The sequence below is a fragment of the Bidens hawaiensis genome, unplaced genomic scaffold, assembly GCF_021521415.1.
Source record: "Bidens hawaiensis isolate Kalapana, Puna unplaced genomic scaffold, B.hawaiensis_p1.1 tig00004412_1, whole genome shotgun sequence".
NCBI classification, from domain to species: domain Eukaryota; kingdom Viridiplantae; phylum Streptophyta; class Magnoliopsida; order Asterales; family Asteraceae; genus Bidens; species Bidens hawaiensis.
In genome coordinates, this window is record NW_027491265.1 from 445861 (window position 1) to 454821 (window position 8961).

The 8961-nt window shown below is 36.2% G+C and overlaps 1 long non-coding RNA gene across 1 annotated transcript; it reads left to right on the top strand.

The window, feature by feature from the left end:
* Window positions 1-2732: 2732 nt before the first annotated feature.
* Window positions 2733-3431, top strand: LOC143626466 (uncharacterized). Its single transcript, XR_013152424.1, has 3 exons — window positions 2733-2813; window positions 2914-2998; window positions 3085-3431. It is a non-coding gene; the product is annotated as an uncharacterized LOC143626466 (long non-coding RNA).
* The last annotated feature ends 5530 nt before the right edge of the window (window positions 3432-8961 follow it).

The window sequence follows — 8961 nt, forward strand, 5'->3', positions numbered from 1 at the left end:
TGGGAGAGGGGACAAGAGAGTGAAAGTCACTTGCTATAGGGTTGGTTCAACTTGTGTTAGCAGAGAATCTTAACAAGATATTATGGAGTTTTTATAAAATAGGTCTCCTATACTTGTGATTTTTATATAGTGTAGTTAATACATATCTTTATATAAACTAAGTGATTATATAAAATAATATATATATACATGAACATTTATAAGTTGTTTGGAAATTTATTTAATCTTGAAAATAATACTATATGCATGCATATATACCAAAAAACACACTTAGTAACATGAGTTATTTGCACAAGTGTTATGCAAGTATGCATATATTTTGATACGATTATATAATTTGAAAATTAGGTAGATTGGTTTTGTATTTGCTTTACATGCACATACACGAATTAAATAAATTTTGTAAGGTGGATATTTTTAGTGGTTTAAGTAATTGTGTGGGCTTGCCCAACAGTGCGATTTTGAGTGCAACGGGTTCCAAATTGTATTCATTATTTCCTAGTTTTCTTCAATCTAATAGTTCTTTGTAAATCAAATACTAAATAGATAACGAAAAGAAGAAAAAAAAAATAGGCCCAAAAATCAGGGTTGTTACAATCATTAACATTCAAAAACCCTAAAAAGGACTCCTTGACAGTAACCGAATTAGAAGAGAACTTTAAATACCTCACAATTGTAGTCATCTGTTCTTGATAACTTGAATCTGGAGTACCCAATAGGATTGAATAATACTTTGCTTCCTTTGTCTGCTTTATGATTTCTTTTTTAATTTTTTGAGCTATCATAAAAATTAACTTGTTTTGGATGTTTGTGTCCAAGATAATGAACATGAACCTCATCATTTATGATCCGCGGACATGCTCTTTGATAACCGGGCCAAACTCTTCCAACATTTCAACAAGACATAAGAAATTTTCATTACCTATTAAAAACAAATTTAAATAAGAAGTACAATTAGTTACAATTTGGCTGAAGTAAAAAAAAAAAAACAATTTACCATTACCTTTTTTATACAACTTTTCTTTTGTTCCACGAAATGCTAAATTATTTTTAGTAAGAAACTTGATTAATGCAATGATTCTTAAAAGGATTTGTATCGAATAGCCTCTTTCTTTCTTGAATTGCTTGTACTGAGTTTTATCAATTGTTTCGTTCAACTTTAATCTTTTACGCATATCAAACCAACTATATTTGTAAGATGATCCAAGGAAACTTCGTGGTTTTTGACACTAGTGGAAGCATACTGCCAATTATTATAACCTCCCTTATCCAAATTACCATTTGGGAGCCCTTTTCTAAACATTTTACAACAAAAACAAAATATCTTGTCTACCTCTATTGAATATACTAGCCGTGGGCGATCACATTTCTCCAAATTTGATAAAGTTCTTGTATATAAAGCTGATGAAAATCATCTCTTATGCTTATCATACGGACCATTTACGATTATTATCTCTTCTAGGACCTTTATCAATCAAAAGTTTAATCTCATCAGAATTAAGTCATTCCCACCTTCTTGGATCAAATATATCAACATGATTATGCTTGACATGCTTTTCATTTATATTAGCCTCAACATGCTCTTTCTCTTCTGGCTCTTCAAGTATTACTTCCATATGATCTTGTTCATTAGCATGTTCTTGCTCTTCAACCTCTTTCTCTTCAATAGGCTTTTCAACTGCCGGTTTTTGTATAAATTTATGCATAGCACCAAATTAAGACTTTTTTATTGTATCATCTCGTTTTCATTTTTTACGTTTTTGAGCACTGGATAACTGTTTTGGAGGCATATTCCTATTATTTCAAATCAAAATTATTAATTATACTCAATTATACATAATACACAATTATAGTTATATACATATATATATATATATATTTATATATTAAATAATAAATGCCTTATTTTATATTTCTATTAAAGTAATCAATATCTATATCTATATAATACATATAAAACATTTTGGATGTACAAGATGGTAATTTTATCATTTTAAGACCATGCTAAAATTGATTAGAGAGACGGGCCGTTATATTTATTACATGTTCATCGCCGGCCCTCAATTACGATCAATTTTCCGGCGACATTTCGGTTACTGATTCATCATTGGCATTTAATCCTACCATTCGGTTACAGATTCATCATTACAAATGAAGTGTCTACCTTCAATTTTCCAACGGTACTCCTTAACTACTTTCAATATTAAATCCCTTCAATTTTCTAACTCAGTTGTCTCCATTTAATTGCTTGGTCATCCTAATGATTTTGTTGACTTTATTCAGATTTAGGGAGCTTAGTGATTAGATATAAGTGTGCTATCTCCGACGATGTGTTGAATCAATTGAAACGGTTATGTAATGACCTTCATCTCAAGCCACGTACGTTTAATTAGGGTTACTACTCTCCAATTGAACGGTTATTGAAACCGCTGTAATTATTCTCCATTTAATAAAGCATTGCAATTAACCATCAAAACTTCTGCAATCACTGGCAATCAAACGCTGAAATCAATGGTCCGTTGGTTATCTTTATGGTATAAGTATGCCCGATGTTGATTCTAATTGGTTGAGTTCAGCCCCACAATCTATATCTGTTCAATTCTCATGCGGTATGTTGTTATTCTTCATATGTATGGCTTCTTGATCTAGATTCAAATCTTGTAATCGTAAAACAGTTATTGAACCGTATCGTGTGTGTGAAATCTGGTTAGTTTGTGTTTCTTCACTTATATCAACGAATTAATGATGTTTCACATGAAGATGATATCAAAGATACATTGCCTCCAAATGTGAGAAACTATTTGATTTCTGAGGTTTGTGATACGAAATGATTAAGCTTTCCTTCTTTTTCGCACTTTTACTTATTGCTTTTATTTTTGCAACCATTGTGATATAATCTTGCTCATTGTCCAGGATGATCCTTCGGCTATAAATGGGAATAAAGAATCAGTTTGTTTTTGATGGAATGGTTGATGCTGAAGTAGAAAGAAGGTTAAAGGTAACTTATCTTTTCACAATGCTATTCTTTTTTTTTAGATGTGACATTTATATCATAAGTAAAACTTTATTATTTTGACCATCCAGGAGGCTATAGCTTCATCAACCATACCTCCACTGATGCCTAAACTTGATCCAGTACCTAAGACAGCTTTCCAGTACAATCCTGCACCTTCATCAATATCGATGCCTATCGTGCCTCCAGCGCCAATCGTCCAATATCCGAATAACCAACTGCCGCCTGCACTTGAACCATTGACTAAAGTGAACCATCAAGAGACATGCTTACACAGTTCACCTGCACGAGAAGAAGGTGAGGTGCCAGAATCTGAACTAGACCCTGATACAAGACGCAGACTCCTCATTTTACAACATGGTATGGACATGAGAGAACAACCCCCCACTGAACCACCACCACCGCCTCAGTTTCCTATAAGACCGGGTGATTCCCAATGGGGGGAAGAAATGGGTCCTATACAGATGAACCGAATAGCGCCACCTCCTAAAGAATTTCCTATACATTCTGAACCTATGCATATTGACAAAAAAACATAATCTTATGCCACCACCTTTCGTTCATAAGGTTGAACCTTCTATAATGCCTGATAGAATTATTGAAAATCAGAGGCTTCCTAAGGAGGTAATTAATGGTTCTACTGTTCTTAATCGTTTACTTTAATAACCTATAAATAAATATATATGAATATATACATGTAAATATTTGGCAGGTTCTTCAAAGAGATGATAGTATGATGTTAGGTCATTCACCTCCTGTTTACCCCTCATTCCAGGTGACCCAAATGATTTTTTTGGATCTTTTTCATATTGATATTTTGGTCAACACTTGTACATAAAACGCTTGAAAAAAAATTGGTATATCAGATTAAACAAACAGTGTGTAGTATTAAAATGGATTTCAAAGTTTGATATACGTTTTAGATAAAATGGATCCTTAGTTGATGTAATACCCATGAAAAATACAGAAGCTGTAATAATTATGCAGTTAAAAGTTTCAGTTTTTACTTAATTTTGTAATACTCATAAAAATGTAGATACATAGTGTGGGAAAAAAATTTCAATTATTATTTTGATTTACGATTCAATGCATTTTGCATGTTTAATTATATTCATGTGGGACTTCAAATATAGGTTTTTTTTTTTTTTGAATAACGGATTGTATTTTGAAGGGCCACTAGAGAAGTTCTTTAGGCCAATCATCATCCAGCAACAGAGAGATGGATATTGAAACCGGTGGCAATGATACTTTTACTGAATCTCCTGCTGAATATCTACACTTTATTGCCTTTAAATGTGGAGCCAAGGTATTAGAATAATTAATCATGGTTTACCAAATGTCTTTTAAACATCCATTATGTTTACAGATTATTAAATGTGTTGCCCTCATAGCGGAGGATTCATATTTCGTATATGCGGTACAGTTAGTCAATTTAGTCAAGCCATTTTATTTCTTGTCTAAATGTCTCGAGACACCTTGCCCATGAGTTATCGCAACGGGCTTTTTCCTAAAAATACATTATTATGTTTAACAATTTTAGTTGAATATGAAAATAGTATTTTTGTAAACTTGATTGAATTGATGTTTTTACCCTGTTGAGTCTTTGCAATGTTATGCATTGATTTCTTTGTTTGGAGGGTATTTTGGTAAACTTGATGGATTATGCACGTACAACTTCGTCTTAAAATACTGTTGCATAGTTATATTAAATTCTAATAGTCTTTACTTGCTTATGAAACATTTTTTAAGAAGCGAAACACAACTGTTTCTGTTGTTAGGTTCGGAGTCACACACAAACACGAATACAATAGTAAAACCGAAAGAATAAACGAAAGAGACACAAGGATTTAAGTGGTTCGGTCACGGTGTATGACCTACGTCCACTGTCGATAACTAGGGTTTTCTTATTATAGAGTGATACAAACTTACAAGTACAGGAAAGAATATATAGACTAGACAATTAGGGTTTAACCCTTTAACTAAACTGGGCCTGATTAGAGCTTTTGGGCTTGACCAAAACTCAAACAGCTTAAACTCCTAATTCTGTCTATTCGTCTAAACCGGACCCGACCCATGATGGATCGGAGACCACAACATAACAATCTCCCACTTGGGCTTCGAGACATCTTCTCTAAACCACCACTTGGATGCGTCAAACATTTCAACCTGCTCCCATTTGGAGACGTAAAATGTCTTCACCTGCATTGCCTTGTACATGTAAAATAAAACCCATCTGGTTTTGCACCTCCTAGTTACCCTTCGCCTTCTCAACATTATTCCTGAAGGCCTGCTGAAGCTCTGCACAGCTTCAGCTTATCCAGTATCACTGGCTTGGTGAACATATCTGCTGGATTCTTAGCACCTGAGATATTTTTCAAACTGAAAACACCATCACTGATCAAATCTCTGACAAAGTGATATCTCCTCCCGATGTGCTTAGTCTTCGAATGATAGACTGGATTCTTCGCAAGTTTCACTGCACTCTCATTGTCACAATATAAGAAGAACTCTGCCTGTTTCTTTCCCAACTCTTCAAGAAAAGTTCTCAACCATACTAATTCTTTACTTGCTTCGGCAGCTGCCATATATTCTGCCTCAGTGGTTGATAAAGCAACACTTTTCTGAAGTCTGGACATCCAACATACTGCTGTTCCCCCAACTGTGAAAACATAACCAGTAGTGCTTTTAAACGTCTTCTTACATCCACCCAGATCAGCATCTGAATAACCCCTGAGAATTGTATCATTCCCCTTAAAACATAACCCCAAACTGGAAGTACCCTTTAAGTATCTGAGTAACCATTTCACCGCTTCCCAATGTTCCTTTCCCGGATCCGACATAAAACGACTAACTACCCCGACAGCATGAGCAATGTCTGGCCGTGTACAAACCATGGCGTACATGAGACTGCCAACAGCAGATGCATACGGAACTTTACCCATCTCTGTTCTTTCTTCCTCTGTTCTGGGAGACTGGTCTTTGGTAAGTTTGAAATGACTTCCCAAAGGTGTGTTTCTCGGTTTAGTCTTCTCATCATTCATCCTGAATCTTTCTAACACTTTTCCTATGTATTTTTCTTGGGATAGTGTTATGGAGCCATCTTTCTTTCTGGATATACTCATCCCCAAAATCTGTTTGGCTGGACCAAGATCTTTCATCTCAAATTCATCAGACAACTGTTTCTTCAACTTGCGAATCTCCTTCATATCAGATCCTGCAATTAACATATCATCTACATAAAGAAGTAGAATGATATATGAGCCTTTAAACTTCTTTAAGTAGCAGCAATGGTCGGCCTCGCATTTCTTGTACCCAGTTCTCACCATAAAATCATCAAACTTTAGGTACCATTGCCTAGGTGCCTGCTTCAGACCATACAAGCTTTTCTTCAATTTGCAGACCCATTTTTCTTTCCCGGCAACCTGAAATCCCTCAGGTTGTGCCATATAGATCTCCTCGTCAAGATCACCATGTAAAAATGCTGTCTTAACATCTAATTGCTCTAGATGTAAATTTTCTGCAGCAACAATACTTAAGATCAATCTGATGGTGGTCATCTTCACAACTGGAGAGAATATTTCATTATAATCAATTCCCTTCTTTTGCTGGAAACCCTTGACCACTAAACGAGCTTTGTATCGTTTAGACCCATCATGTTCTTCCTTGACTCTATAGACCCATTTATTCTGTAGAACTCTTTTATCTGGTGGAAACTTGGTTAAAACCCATGTCTGGTTTTTACTCAAAGAGTTCATCTCCTCCTTCATAGCATGCTCCCACTGGAGCGAATCTTTCAACTTAAGTACTTCATAATAACTCTCTGGCTCACCATTTTCAGTTAAAAGGAGATAATTAACTGAAGGTTTGTAACGTACCGGCTGTTTAGAAACTCTGGTGGACCTCCTAACCCAGTGCTGAGGCGGGTCAGGTTCTTGTGGAGACTGTTCATCCTCAGACTCTGAACTCCCACTGTCAGAGACTCCCTCTGACTCTTCATTTCCACCAATATCATCATCTTCAAATTCAGGAACTGTGGTTTCTTCAGTTTCTGTCTCGGGTTCGGTAGCTGACTCAACTGTCTTTTTCTGAGCATCAATTTCATATTCAACTTGCTCTTTCTGAACCCTTGATTTTGAAGTGTTTCTATCTTTGTATAACTCAGCCTCATTAAAAGTTGCATGCTTGCTTCTGACTACTTTTCTGCTTTCTAAATCCCAAAGCCTGTAGCCCATTTCGTTTGACCCATATCCAATGAAAACATATTTTTTAGCTTTAGCATCAAGCTTGTCATTTTTCACTAGATCATAAGCGCTACACCCAAAGACTTTCAAATGCTTATAATCTGCAGCTTTACCTTTCCACTCTTCTTCTGGTGTCTTGAAACCCAGCGGTACTGACAATCCCCGGTTAATTAAATAAGCTGCAGTGTTAACTGCATCTGCCCAGAACGTCTTTGGAAGCCCGGCATTAAGTCTCATACTTCTTGCCCTTTCATTTAACGTCCTGTTCATTCGTTCTGCCACTCCATTTTGTTGAGGAGTGCCAGGGACTGTAAAGATCATCCGAATACCGTACTCTTCACAATAATCACGGAATTCTTTGCTAACGTATTCACCACCGTTATCCGACTTCAAGCATTTCACCTTCAAATCAGTTTCCAATTCAACAGCAGTTTTCCATTTCTTAAAAGTATCAAAAACATCAGATTTATTTTTAAGAAAGTAAACCCATACCTTGCGTGTCGAATCATCAATGAAGGTGACATAATAGTGCGATCCTCCCAAAGAAGAGACTGAAGTTGGTCCATAGACATCAGAGTGAATAAGCTCCAATTTCTGAGCTTTCGGTTGTTTTCCGGTCTTCACAAAAGATACTTTCTTCTTTTTACCGAAAACACATGGTTCACAAAATTCTGATTCAACCTTCTTCAGTTCTGGAATTTTTCCTCTAGCAACGAGCATTTTCATCCCTTTTTCACTCATGTGGCCGAGTCGTTGGTGCCACAAACTAGACTGACTCGGTCCACTGGTCACTGCATTTACCCCATCAGCTGGAATTTCAACCATGTATAAAGTGCCTTTCTTTTTACCTCTGGCGATCACAAGATTCCCTTTCACAACTTTCCATTGACCCCCACCAAACATAACATCATATCCTTGGTCATCTAACTGCCCAACAGAAATTAGCTTTCTTCTAAGGCTAGGAACGACCCGAACATCCTTTAGAGTCCATGAGGTGCCCAATGAAGTTTTTAGTTCAATATCCCCCATCCCCGTGATATCAACAGCATGATTATTAGCCAAGCGAACTTTACCAAAATTACCTGTTCGGAGATTCTTCATCTTCTTCGTGCTATAAGTGGCATGAAAAGATGCACCAGAATCCATAATCCATGAATCTGTTGATTCTTCAACACAGCAGATAAGAGTCTCTTCTGAACTTTCTGAATCATCTGAACCGGTGGCCAGATTAACTTCCTTCTTAGATTCTTTCTTTTCTTTTGAAATTGAGGGGTTAGGGCATTGGTTTCTGAAATGCCCCATTTCTTTGCAATTCCAACACTCAATGTCTTTTCTGGGCTTTGACTGACTTCTTCTTCTAGACTTTGACCTACCCCTGCCATTACCTTTCTCTCTTCTCCTACCTCTTCCTTCGGTGCTCAATATAGAACTAGATGTCTCACCAGAATTCCTTCTTCTTATGTCCTCCCCTAAAATCAAATCCCGGACTCCTTCAAAAGTAAGCTTAGTATTCCCAGAAGAACTACTAACTGCAGTAACAGTCCCTGACCAACTTTCGGGTAACGAGGATAACAAGAGTAACGCTTGAACTTCATCATCAAACTTGATATCAACAGAAGACAAACGAGAAATAATAGTGTTGAAGTCATTAACATGAGAGGTAACAGATGCCCCTTCCTTCATTCTGGTGTTAACTAGCTGTCTAAT